A 14,489-nucleotide genomic window follows, 5' to 3' on the forward strand; every position below is an offset into this window, starting at 1 on the left:
ACGACTTTAAACACCTTCGTAAACTGTAGCGGTAAATTCATGATCATCAAGCTATGGATAAACTTGACGTCAATATAACCATAGTCGCCACCACACTTTTATTGTTTCCAAAGAAAAAGAGAAAAGTACGAACAAAACCCAAGGATAAGAAGTTTTCAAATCAAAACTAATAAAATGCCAGAGATTACAGGTAATGGGGTTGGTTACTGATAACGCAAAAATACATCGTATATTTGCCTTGACTTACACTCAAAAATCATACCACTTTCATTTATATTCCGATTATTCCGCAAGTGTTCGAGTTATTTTTGCAGGTATTTCAATTCTCATGCTTAAATGAGCAAAGTATAGAAAAGGAAGGAAAAGAAGAAGAAACAGAAGAGAAAATAGCAGAAAAGCAGAAAATACAAATCATGTGCATGTGACGACCGTCACAAACCCTGTCACGACCGTCACGCCCTGGGTGTCATGACCGTCACAGGCCCACCACGACCGTCACAACGCCAAAAGCAGCGTATTAAATTTGTCAACAGAAGTGATCCACACACCCATTTTTCTCGTTCCTCAGCCCACTTTCCCGTCAATTTCTCACTCAACCAAGTCACCCTTATTTCTCTCAACTGCCAAGATCAAATGGAGAATATAAAAGGATGGAAGTTGGAAACCTATGGGGACGCTTGATTTTCCTCCCTGAAGCTAGCTTTCATGATTTTTCTCTGCATTTATTTTCCACAACAATTTTTTTCTATTTATTTTTCTTCAGCAACATTGTTTTCTTTTAACACCATTTATTTACCGTTCCGTTCAGAGCTTTGATTTTCCCTTTTCGTTTTTAATTTAGCCAAAGTAGTAGTTTCCTACACTGGGGAACTACTGCAAGTTATTTAATTTAGTTTAAGCAATTATTTTGAAGAAGTAGAATCCTACCAACCTGTGGAGGATTGCTCAAGTACTTCAAGATTCGGCATATTCGATTAATCCAATTTCCAGGTTTTATTCAATTATTATTGTTATTTCTTTATTATTATTATAATTATGCTTGTTGTATTGTTAATTTGTTTATGCTCGTCTGTGTTTGCGTTATTTAACATGTCCGGCTAAACTACCGGTATCGGTATGCAAACAATTTAATTAGACGGCATTTAATAATAATCGGTGTAAAACTTCTTTTCTCAAACAATCTTTCTAGTTGTGGTTTTTAATTTAAATTTAATTAACTTTGTCACGAGAGTGAGAAGCTATTTAATATGGTTTTGCCACGAGAGTGAGAAATTAACTAAGGTGAGAATCGACAATCGCGAGAGCGTGAGATTCGAACTGGATAGTAAAAACTAGGCATTGATTTTAAAAACAGCGAGAGCACTTTAAAAGCAATTAGAACTTATTTATTTGAAAAAAGTATTTTTAACTTCAAATGGGACAGCGAGAGCGTACATTCTGACTTAAAAGTATAGTCTGAGTCAACAATCACGAGAGTGTGAGATAAAGCCTTTTAAATAAGTATTTTCTACTGAAAGATATTTGGTACTTAATATACACATCGGTGACTTATCGAATCCCTGACAATTAATGTGTTGCATACTAATATCCCTTTATTAATATTTTCTTAAAACTTAACTTCCTTTAGATTTAATTTTTGTTCAACTAAACCTCTAAAAATCATCTCCTTAGCTAAACATAGTAACGCCGATAGCATTAGTTTGACCATCGGTCCCTGTGGGTTTGATATCTTTTAAAACTAAAACGACTGGACTGTGCACTTGCAATCAAGTACCCGATAGACTATATTTTATATACAGTCACGAGACATATCAAGTTTTTGGCGCCGTTGCCGGAGACCTGATTTAGTCAAATAGTGTGAATCTTTCGTTGGGCAGTATAGACTAAGGTAAAAACTAATTTCCTTTCCCTTATTTCCCCGATTGTACACCAATCACAGAATTAGAGTGTTTCTTATATTTAAGACGTCAAATACTAGACGACCAACGAAGGTATGATATTCCCGATATCTTCTTTCCTACTGCTGAACCAGTTGAAAAACCAACTGATCGCGACTTTATGAGTCTATTGGGGTACTAACTGCAAGTGCACAGTCTGATCGAGTAGTTTTAAAAGATATCGATCCCACAGGGACTTAATGAATCGATTCTACCGTTTTTCTAGGGTTACTGCGTAAAGCTAAGGCAGATGATACTTTAATGATTAGGGGAAAAAATAAAACTAAATTTGGATCTAGATAAAATATCAAATAATATGGATATTAGTATGTAGTTCGTCGTATTTGGGGAATCAAATCTTCGTTGGTCTTTTTCTTAATTTTAAAATAAGTCTTTTCGGTAGACACTATTAATTAAAAGTCTTTTCCTCAAACTCTCGCTCTGTTGAATCAGACTATGACTTTATATTTTAACGTACGTTCTCACTATTTCGTTAAGTCTAAAATCACTTTTGAAAATAATAGAATCTATAGAAACTCCTTTTGAGAAAATACTAACCGTTTAAACGCCCTCGTCTCAAACTCTCGCTCTGTTGACTTAGATTATATGATTAAACTTAAATGCTTAACTCTTGTCCTCACATTTAACTTTTAAAAATAATTTTTGAAAATAATTAGAAATTAATTAACCTTAAAAATTGCTTTCGACCTGATTTAAAGTTAATGTTCAATTTACACTGTCTAGTTAAAAACTCAAACCGTCGTTCTATTGATTTTAACTTCTTTATGTCTTTTACTCTCGTACAAAAACCTTGGTATTAACTTTGTAAATTGAGACCAGAAAAAAAGTGACTATATTCTGAAATAAATTTAAACCAACTCAACTTTGATTCCTTTATTCCGCTTACTTTACATACCAATATCTAAATTAATTAGCCAGACATGATGAACATGCATAAACAATGATCATGCATAAATACGGCCATATCAAACAAACAACATATATAAACAGCAGAACAAAGCATATGTAAATTAAAACGATAAATCAATTAATTAATGAACCTGGAAAAATACTAGAAATCTGGATTTTATCTCCTACGCTTCGATGCTCGAACACTCCACCACAAGTCGGTTGGATTTGTTCTTCACAATTCTCGATCAGATAGGAAAGTAAAAACAAGGAAATAAAATACTATGATCTAACGTAAGATTAGATCCAGTAAAAATTACACAATAGTTTTCGGTATAGAAACTGTCGAGAGAAAGTAAATTGTATGCTTCAGAAATTAAACTAGAAAAAAAAATTGCTTGCAAAATTAGAATGCTGGAAAAATTGTACGGAGAAGAGAGAGCCTCAATTGGCTTTTGTGAGGTTTATTTATATTAACCTCCCAAGATAACCGTATCCTAGAATGTGCCTTCAGTATCGTTCAAAGCGTCTCCGAGTGCATGAGAGAATTTAGGGGAAACCGTCCACTCCGTTACGCACGTAAAGCCTAAAATATAGGAGTGGAATGTGTGACGTCCGTCACACTATGTGTTACGGTCGTAACACTAGGTCTTAGGACGTGTCGGTCGGCACGTGCTTGTTGCGGTCGTGACAGCAATTTTCTTTGTTCCAAACGTGGGCTGGGCTTTGGTGCTTCAGTTTGCTGCTTTTCCTAGAAAATCTTCTTTTTGCACCCCTTTTCTTTCTTTTTCACATGTGCTTTAAATAATGATACCTGAAATAAATAATAAGAAAATGCCGAGTAATATCGAATAATATAAAATAAATTGAATCAAATAACGATATAATTTAATTAAATCAAGTCTAAAAATGTGATATAGTTTCATGTTATCAAACTCCCCCACACTTAGACTTTTGCTTGTCCTCAAGCAAGAAACAATATAGAAATCGATTTTTTTTTAAATATTAGCCAGATGAAATTTCCAAACACACATCAATTCGTAATAGATTGCAAGTAAATCTCGTTAGAAATAACCTGAGTTTAATCTTAACATCAAAAACTACCGTAACAACACTAGATAACCCCACCTTATGCAAACCAGTTCGAGTCATGCTAATATAGCTCAGCCTAGTTCTTTTACTCTTATTTCATCCGTTTTCATTCAAGCGAAATCACATTAAGCCCTTTATCTTTTCGCGCACATAGTGGAGTAACCGGTTAGCGATTCTGATCCCCTTTTAGTTAGAAGTTCTGCTACATAAGTTGGATAACTTCTTTATTTAGTCTATTGCAAATTGCGGGGGATCGGACCGTAGTCCGCCCTACCAAGTTCAGCACCAGAAACCGCTGAACCAACTCACAATGGATCGTTCATACCATGTTTTTGTAGGGTCCGCAACCTTTGGATTAAATGATCGGGTAAGGATCACCTAACTTAATTAGTGCATTTTCTGATTTTTAATATGTTGTTTTGGGAATCATTCACTTGTATTCATCGGCTCTCCACGTAGTTTTCTATTAAGATGGTGCCGACTTCTCGTATAAACTACTCGGGGTTACTATAAAACTAAAAGTTCAAGGAATTGGTATAATAGGTACTTAAACTGATCTAACATGCTGAGGTTTTTAGAGTGTTGGGGCGGTAATAATTTTGTCTTAATTTCGCTCAAGTTTTATAAAATAAGCAACCTTTATACTTATTGAGTGTGTTGAATTTTGTTATGGCTCAAGAAAATTGAGGGGAATAGATAATAAAAAATTTCACACTAGGGACTTGACTTAAGAAGAAAAATTTTATTATTGAAAGGGAAATAACAGACTTGAAAGGGAAATAAACATACTGATAGGAAATCTTAACATGAATGAAACAAAGTTATCCCCCCCTACACTTAAATGAAACATTGTCCCCAATGTTTCAAAAAAGCGAAAAAAAAGGAAAAGATGGTACGGAAACTCAATTCTGCCTGCGTCCTCTTGTTCTCGGACGCGGTGATCGTTCACGTACTGCCAAGTCATCAAACCTGTTAAGCAAGTCAGTGAACCTCTGGTCGGTTATTGCATTCCTCTCTTGTTGTTGTTGTTGCATCTGGCGCATCAGTTGCATTACTTCGTTATTCTGCGCATGCATGGCATCAAGCCATTGGCCTTGATGTTCAATAGCATCCATGATGTCATCATTTGTTGCAGGCCTTCTTCTTCGACGACGTCGGGAGGCTGGACCAGCTACATTATCGGAAGGATTATGTGGGACAGAATGTTGTTCAAGATCTTGATCACCTTGCTCCATTTCATCAAACTCGTCTGGGGGCGGGTTTGCTTGTGTAGGCATGGTAGGTTCGGGAGCATTCAAATCGTAGATGAATCTGTTGGGGTTAGTAACATCGGTGAGTGCAATGTTGGGCAAAACGACGCTTGGGATTTCTTGGTTATTCACCATAAGATAATAATTCCCGCCTACCCTATTTTTGATTAAGCGGCAGGAGCGACAGTAGCCGATATCCATAAACAGGAGTGGCAAAGATTGCAAATTCTGAAGTCGGTCCCCTAAATTTAAACCGAGTGCAATGGTGGTTATTAAGCCTCCAATCACAAAAGGTTGATTGCCTCGAGCACAAAGGGTACGAATATGGTGAAGTAAGAAAGAGGCGGCGTTGACCCTTGTATTTGTTGAAAAGATGCAGTGTAGGAAGAATAATTCTTTCGCGTTAACTTTGTTGTTGTTGGCTCTTCCAAAGATGGTGTTTTGCAAAATACGGATAAAATACCGGATAGTGGGGTTGTGTATGTGTGAAGCAAGTAATGCATCCCAATTGGTGGTTACCACACCGGATATTTTTCCAAAAAGTTCGAATGCGATTGTGTTCCACTCTGAGTTTGGAGGGATTCTTGGGTGGACGTCGTCTCCGTCAGGAAAACGTAGCATGGCACTCAACTGTTCTTGAGATAGTGCGTACTCAGTGTTGAACATACGGAATTTTGCGACACCGGTTAAGTACTCGTCCTCACCGGTTGGAGTGGTGTATGAATAAGAGCTTAAAAACTCCAAGGTTAGTGATGGGTAGGTTGGGTGATTTTGTGTGCACAGAAAGGTTAAGTCGGATAGCCTAAGCAGCCATTGCACTCCTTGATGTAATCCCAATTCTTGTAAGCAATTGAAATCTGGGTATCTGGTAGATGTGACACCGCGTTGCTAGAAACGAACAAACTGCTCCCATTGATAGTTACTATCTTCATTTCGGAAAATAATATTTCCAAATTGCATTTCTTGATGTTCGTTCTCCGCCATTTTGATTGGTAGGTAGAAAAAAAAGGAGAAAGAAAAAGGGGATGAAATTTTTTTGTATAGAATGGTTTTTGGAATGATGTGGTGTAGGAAGAAAAATGTGGTGAAGGTATTTTAAGAAAGAGTTTTGAAATTGGGAGGAGAAATTGGTGAGAAAAAAAATTAATGGGGGATAAAGAGGTGAATTGAATGGGGGTAACGGTCATGACACGGTTACGAGGCAGCAGTGTGTCACGTTCGTGACAGCATTGTGTCACGTTCGTGACAGCATAACGGTCAAAAGCATTTACGAGAAAGCAAGTTGTCACATTCGTGACAGCATGCGTGACGGGCGTCATGGGGGTGTTGTGACCGTGATAGCATGCGTGACGCTCGTCACACCTCTGAGTTTGCAACGGTCAAAAATTTCGTCACGATGCAGGGTGGCAAGTTTTGTTTTATTATTATTATATTTTATTTATTTTTATATTTTTATTTTATTTTTTATTTTTTATTTTTATTTTCTTATTTGAATTGCCATGACCATAAATATCAATGCTACTTTGACTTTATAAATTGTGTCATGGATGCTACTTTACTACACCATAGAATATATATTTTTTCTCTAATAAGCAAAAATACAGGTGGCAGTATATAATATTAGGAGTAGTGTATACTTGTATGTGATCAGAAATTTAGCATGTAAGTAGTAGCATACAATATATATCAGCATTGGTAATTTTAGACAGTGCATAAATCAAAATGAAATTTAATTTAACCAATAATGCCAGTAGCTTCATAAAAATAAACATAATGTAATATTTGACTGAAGATAAAATAAAACATGCGAAAGAAAATCCTAAGATTAAAAATATTGTCAAACGAAACTATAAATTTCCTAAGACTAAAACTAGTTAACTGCAGTTCTTCTAGCCACTTGTAGAATCTCTCGTCGGAGGAGCAAAGGAATTGACACGGTGTAGCAACTCGTGAAATTGATTTGTCATTCTACTCATGTGTTTCATAAATTCATGTCCCATCATAGTTAACTCTTCTCTAATGGCATCTTGTTCTGACATCAAAGCTTGAATAGCGGTATTATAATCAGTTCCGGGCATATGATGTCTAAAATCAGGTACTGCCGATTCTGCGGACGGGATAGGATGAGGTGGAGAGGCAGCATCATGGTAACCAGTTGGTGTCTGCGGATCAAACTCAGCATTAGGAATCTGGCTGTCAAGAATCTCATAATCTTGGATGGTTTCAACAGATCTAACAGGAGAAGGCATTCCATCCAGGTTGTAGAGCCAATTATTTCGGTTATGGACACTAGTCATCGGGCTAGGCATGGTGAATAGGTAAAAAGCTTGGTTGTTAATTAATAGTTCAAACTCTTCAGGTCCAAGGTTTCCTATAAACATAGTGTTGAAAACGAAATTTATATTCATAGGCTGAATACCGCAAAAAGGGTTCAAATCAAGCATGGGTTGGCGCAATCCAATAGCATTAGCAATCATAGTTATCAATCCCCCTATTTGAATCGGTGCACGGTCATCTTGAATAAGGAGGTCAAAACTTGCCAACATATAAGTGGCACCATTCACTGGACGATTCTGGGAAGCACAAAATATTATGAAAAGTTCATCACGTGATACTGTGGTAATGTTTGAACTTTTCCCAAAAAGAGTGTGTGCTAGGATCTTGTGGAAATAACGAAAGGCTGGGTTATGTATGTTTCCAGAAAGAAACTCATGTTCCTCAGGTTCGTCATTTCCCGTCAAACTTCCCCAAAAATGCTCAAGATCTCGATATTCAAAGAGGTCCTCTTGGTTCATGGTAAATGTGTCAAAAGAAGTAGGGAACCCTAAGAGGTTAGTAAATTCTCTAATGTTATACTGATACTCCATATTGAACATCCTGAATTGAATGAAACCTCGGTTTATTCCTTTTCCATGGTTCGGTAAACAAATCAGGGAGCTAAGGAATTCTAGAGTTAGCCTCCGGTAAGTAACAAATTGTCTCCGAATAGGAGTGGTTTCCCATCCTATTTGATTCAGCAGATATAGGACACTATCTCTTAGCCCAAGTACGGTTATTGCACAATCATCAGCATAAAAATTTGGGTGCATCTCTCTCTCAGCAAGTTCTTCAAATTTTTGTCTCTGAGATCTTCCTCGGAAATTAATACCCATGTGATCAATATGTGCCATCAGGTCAGTGTTAACTAATGAAAAGAAAAACAAGAATTTTAGTCAGGATTTGGCCAGATGCCGAAAGAAGAAAAGAAGAAAAATTTAATAAAATAAAGAAAATGAAGAATGAAAACTGAATAAAATCAAAAGAATAATCAAAGAAAAATAAAAATTTGTGGGTTGTCTCCCACGAAGCGCTTTATTTAATGTCTCAAGCTCGACAGAAAACTATTAAATGTTAATCTATTAATTTTGGAGACAATACGTCTAAGTGCAGGACTTGCGAGTCTTCATTGTTTTCAGCATAATGACAATGTTTTAGACGCTGCCCGTTTACGATAAATGATTCAATAGATTTTCCTTTAATTTCTACAGCCCCACTAGAAAAGACATTAGTGACTTTGAAAGGGCCAGACCACCTAGAGCGTAGTTTTCCTGGGAATAACTTAAGTCTAGAATTAAACAATAGGACTACATCGCCTTGTTTGAAAGTTTTCCTTGATATACGTTTATCATGCCATTTTTTCGTTCTTTCCTTGTAGATTTTAGCATTTTCGTATGCATCTTGTCTAAGTTCCTCTAATTCGTTTATATCTAGAATTCGCTTTTCACCGGCGGCCTTATAGTTTAAATTTAAATTTTTAATAGCCCAATAAGCCTTATGTTCTAACTCCACTGGGAGGTGACACGATTTACCATAAATAAGCTTAAATGGGGTTGTTCCTATGGGAGTTTTGTAAGCGGTTCGATATGCCCATAAAGCTTCGGGTAATTTTGATGACCAGTCTTTCCTCGATGTAGCGACAGTTTTTTCCAATATCTGTTTAATTTCTCTATTAGACACTTCCACTTGTCCACTAGTTTGAGGATGGTAAGGTGTTGTTATTCGATGTTTTACACCATACTTAAACAATAATTTTTCGAGTATTTTAGATATGAAATGAGATCCACCGTCACTGATGACTATTCTTGGGACACCAAATCTTGGAAATATTATATTCTTAAAGAGTTTAATTACTACTCGTGTGTCGTTTGTTGGAGAAGCTATAGCCTTAATTCATTTTGATACGTAGTCAACCGCTACGAGTATGTACTTGTTACCAAAAGAAGGTGGAAAAGGTCCCATGAAATCTATTCCCCACACATCGAAAATTTCTACTTCCAAAATGCCTTTTTGTGGCATTTTGTCACGTCTAGATATGTTTCCTGTGCGTTGACACCTATCGCATTTCTTGACAGCGGTATGTACATCCTTCCATATGTTTGGCCAATAAAGACCGGCTTGTAGGATTTTAGAGCAGGTTTTGGATGTACTTGCATGTCCATCATAAGGAGCGGAATGACAATGTTGGATTATACTTTCTACCTCTTCTTCAGGTATACAGCGACGGAAAATACCATCGGAGCCTCTTTTGAAAAGTAAAGGGTCGTCCCAGTAATAATGTTTTATGTCATGGAAGAATCGTTTCTTTTGTTGGTAGGATAAATCAAGTGGAACCACTCCGGCGGCTAAATAATTGACAAAATCAGCGTACCATGGTGTAACGCATACAACCAAGGTGGTCTCTACCTGTTTATCAGCTCTATTTTCTTCCAAATTAGCTATAAGTTTATCGTACGAGAAATCATCGTTGATCGATGTTCTTTCCGGTTCCAGGTTTTCGAGTCTTTAGAGGTGATCAGCTACTACGTTTTCAGTTCCTCTTTTATCTTTGATTTCCAAATCAAATTCTTGTAGCAACAAGATCCACCTTAGGAGTCTAGGTTTAGCGTCCTTTTTTGTTAAGAGGTACTTAATGGCAGCGTGATCAGTGTAAACGATTATTTTAGCTCCGACCAAGTAGGAACGAAATTTATCTAGTGCAAATACTACTGCTAAAAGTTCTTTCTCGGTTGTGGCGTAATTCATTTGTGCTTCATCTAGAGTTCTACTCGCATAATATATGACGTGAAGTTTTTTATCCTTTCGTTGTCCTAGAACAGCGCCTACGGCGTAGTCACTTGTGTCACACATTATTTCAAAAGGTTCATTCCAATCCGGGGTCTGCATTATGGGCGCGGAGATCAATGCTTGTTTAAGTGTTTGAAATGCTTCTAAACATTTATTGTCGAAGATGAATTCAGTGTCTTTCATTAATAATTCGGTTAAAGGTTTAGTTATTTTAGAGAAATCTTTACTAAATCGTCGGTAAAAACCGGCATGTCCTAAGAAGCTTCGTATTTCCCTCACGAGTTTCGGAGGTTGAAGGTTTTCGATTACTTCTATTTTGGCTTTGTCTACTTCAATTCCTCTATTTGATATGATGTGTCCTAAAACAATTCCTTCTTGTACCATAAAGTGACATTTTTCCCAATTAAGTACTAGGTTTACTTTTGCACATCGTTCTAGAACTCTTTCTAGGTTTTCGAGACATTCTTCGAAACTTTGCCCGCATACGGAAAAGTCATCCATAAAGACTTCCATGATGTTTTCGAGAAAATCGGAGAATATTGCCATCATGCACCTTTGGAAAGTTGCAGGAGCATTGCACAAGCCAAACGACATTCGTCTATAAGCGAAGGTACCAAAAGGACATGTGAATGTTGTCTTTTCTTGGTCATCAGGATGAATCGGTATTTGAAAGAAACCCGAGTAACCGTCCAGATAGCAGAAATGAGAATGCTTGGCTAGTCGTTCTAACATCTGGTCTATGAATGGTAAAGGAAAATGATCTTTTCGGGTTGCTTTGTTTAGCTTTCTATAATCAATGCACATTCTCCATCCCGATTCAATTCGTTTGGTTATAGTTTCTCCTTTTTCATTTTCGATCACTGTTATACCTCCTTTCTTTGGTACTACCTGTACAGGACTAACCCATTTGCTATCGGATATAGGATATATGATACTTGCCTCTAATAACTTCGTTACTTCCTTCTTCACTACCTCACTCATGATCGGGTTTAGTCTCCTCTGATGTTCCCTAGAAGTCTTATAGTCTTCTTCTAGCATGATGCGGTGCATACAAATAGAAGGACTTATCCCTTTAAGATCGGTGATGTTGTATCCTAATGCGGTTGGATATTTTCTTAAGATATGTAGGAGTTTTTCGGTTTCAATTTTTCCTAGGTCTGCATTGACTATTACTGGTCGTTCAAGTTCTAAGTCTAGGAATTCATATCTCAGATTTTTGGGAAGTGTTTTCAGGTCGAGGGTTGGTTTCTTAAGGCATTACGTAGGATCTGATGTTATTGCTAAACATTGGTTCAGTCTGTCTTCTACACGATAGTCGCACAAATCGTCATTTTCGAATTCTGTTTCTTTTATGCATTCATCGATGATATCCATTAAGTAACATGTGTCTTCTATCGCAGGTGCTTTCAAAAATTGGGAAAGAATAAACTCAATTTTCTCTTCTCCTACTTCGAAAGTGAGTCGTCCTCGTTTTACGTCAATGATAGCACCGGCAGTTGCTAAGAAGGGTCTTCCCAATATAATGGGGGTAACTTCATCTTCTCTTATGTCCATAATTATAAAATCGATGGGAATGTAGAATTGACCTATGCGTACGGGAACGTTTTCAAGAATTCCTACGGGATATTTAACGGAACGATCTGCTAATTGCACAGACATTTTAGTTGGTCTTAATTCTCCCATTTCAAGTTTCTTGCATATGGACAAGGGCATAACACTAATATCGGCTCCTAAATCGCATAAAGCTTTGTCTATGACAAATTTTCCTATATGACAGGTGTAGCGGTGTATTCGTCACTTTATGATTTATTGATTAAACCAAAAGCAAAGCATACAAAGAATCGAGTCGCCACCGCACTTTTATTTATCCAAAGGAATGGCTAAAAAGCGAACAAAAGTCTAAGAAGTTTTACACATAGAAAACTAATGAAAAGATCAGAGATCTGGGTAAGGGGTTAATTACGCAATGGGAAGGTGTTAGGCACCCAAAACGTCCTAGGTACTCCTAGGGAGCCCTTTTCACACTTGTTGTACAAAAATGTTATTTGTTTATGAAATATTTATTGTGCAAACATGGATTGAAGGGATGAGAATAGAATATACAAGTTATTATTTTTGTGTTTGAACGGATGAACCCGTTGCCTACGTACCTTTCCATGGAAGGTAAGGATCAAAACGCCGTAGTTCGGCTAAAAGATTTCCAAAATATGAGTGGATTCATTTTAAACAAAAGCCCTAAGGTCTTTCGTTATCCACGGGAGAAAACTCAACCTTATACAAACAACAAGTCCACCATGTGAGAAAAGCTTCAACTTGCTAGTGAGGGGTTAACCCTATAATAAGCAAGGAAGTCTTACAATTCAATCACTAAGGACAGAAGGTGAGATTAACATCAACCAACTAGGATAAATCAAACCTATGGCTAATGTATGAAAACTTATCAAGAATGGACAAAGCCACAAAACAATTGAATGAGTGAAATTAACCAATTAGAATTTATTTACAAAAATGGTCAAAGTATGATTAGAATTCAATTCAAAGAAGTATTATGAAATGGAGTTTGAAAAAATCAAAGGCCTAAAGCCTAGGTTTCTAATTTGGAAAGAAGTGAAAATGTTTGCACAATAGTTTTCAGGTTTTTGGATTAGCATGCAAAGATGGAGGTTTAAAGAACCAAAAGGTGGGAGGGTGAGGAAGCGTAAAACTTCTTAGATGTTCACCTCTTGAAATCATATGTAGATGATTCAAGTGATTCCTTTGGAATAAGGCAACAATGCAAGTAAGCAAATGAAAAATGGATACCAGATGCCAATCAATGGACTTACACCAATCTCCTAAAACGAAACAATGATACCGGATGCCAATCAATGGACTTATACCAATCTCACAAACAAACATGGATACCGGATACCAATCAATGGATTTACACCAATCTCCTAAACAAAAACAATGATACCAGATGCCAATCAATGGACTTATACTAGTCTCACAAAACAAAATAACAAGGATACCGGATACCAACCAATGGATTTACACCAATCTCCTAAAATAAAACAATGATACCAGATGCCAATCAATGGACTTATACTAGTCTCCCACCATATCATAGGAACAACTGCCAAGTAATGGACTTATGCTTGTCTCCTCCATGGACAAAGCAAAATGCTACAAATCAAAGTTTATGAAATGACATACACATGATGATGAAAAATGCACAAAGGAACACTCAAGCAAATATGCACAGATGAATCAAGTAAGCAAACAATCAAGTCAGTTAGCATACACTATATACAACCAATTAGGCTCAAATAAGGTTAGACTTTACAGTCAACTGGAATGGGGTAATATGAGCTCTTAACCCTAACATTGAGAGTTAGGGTGAAGCAGATGAAATGGAGATGAGGGGTGTGCCTCATAGCTCTTATCCCTGGTCAGGGAGAGCTTTAAACAATAGAATGTGTGGTAGTTCAGAAAGTTGGAACTCTTCTCCACAAGTGATTTGACTCTATAAGATCTTGGGTTAATATCCACAATGCATCAACATGTTATGTGAGCAAAGTGGATGACACACTGAATAGTAGGAGATGGATTACACATCTCTTTTATCTACCAATTACCTCATAAGAGGACTTTTCCTGCTTGGCACAAAGAATAAACAATCACAAGCATTGCCTCTTAAGGAGGACTTCAGACAGATGCCTGCCCACATAACAGGACAGGTCTTCCAGACTACATGAAGAAGAGAGGTTATACCTAAGTGGTTAAGCAACCAAGAAAAAGCAAGTTCAAAGTGAACTTAAAGCAACTAATGTACCTGTGGAAACATCAAACAAATCAGTACAACTATACAGACAAACAATCAACAGTTAATATCAGACAAACAGACAAAGTTCACAATGTGTAAGCCAAAGAAAAAACTAAAATGAGTCAACATCAACCTACAAAACACACAAAGATTAGTAATCAAAGGCAAACATCAATGCTCAAATGATGGAGCATCAACAACCATGTAACTTGGATGTTCAACCTGAAATCAAAGCTCAAATGTGAGAGGCAAACCACTAGGTCAAAGCCTAGGGTCAAAGATGGAGAAAAAATTCAAAACAGAAGCTGAAAATTAACATGAATCAACTTCAAACACATCTTGAAACAATCCAAAAGGTCTCACATCAATATCATTAACCAAAAGCATTTCATG

The sequence above is a fragment of the Lathyrus oleraceus genome, chromosome 2 (assembly GCF_024323335.1).
Source record: "Lathyrus oleraceus cultivar Zhongwan6 chromosome 2, CAAS_Psat_ZW6_1.0, whole genome shotgun sequence".
NCBI lineage: Eukaryota > Viridiplantae > Streptophyta > Magnoliopsida > Fabales > Fabaceae > Lathyrus > Lathyrus oleraceus.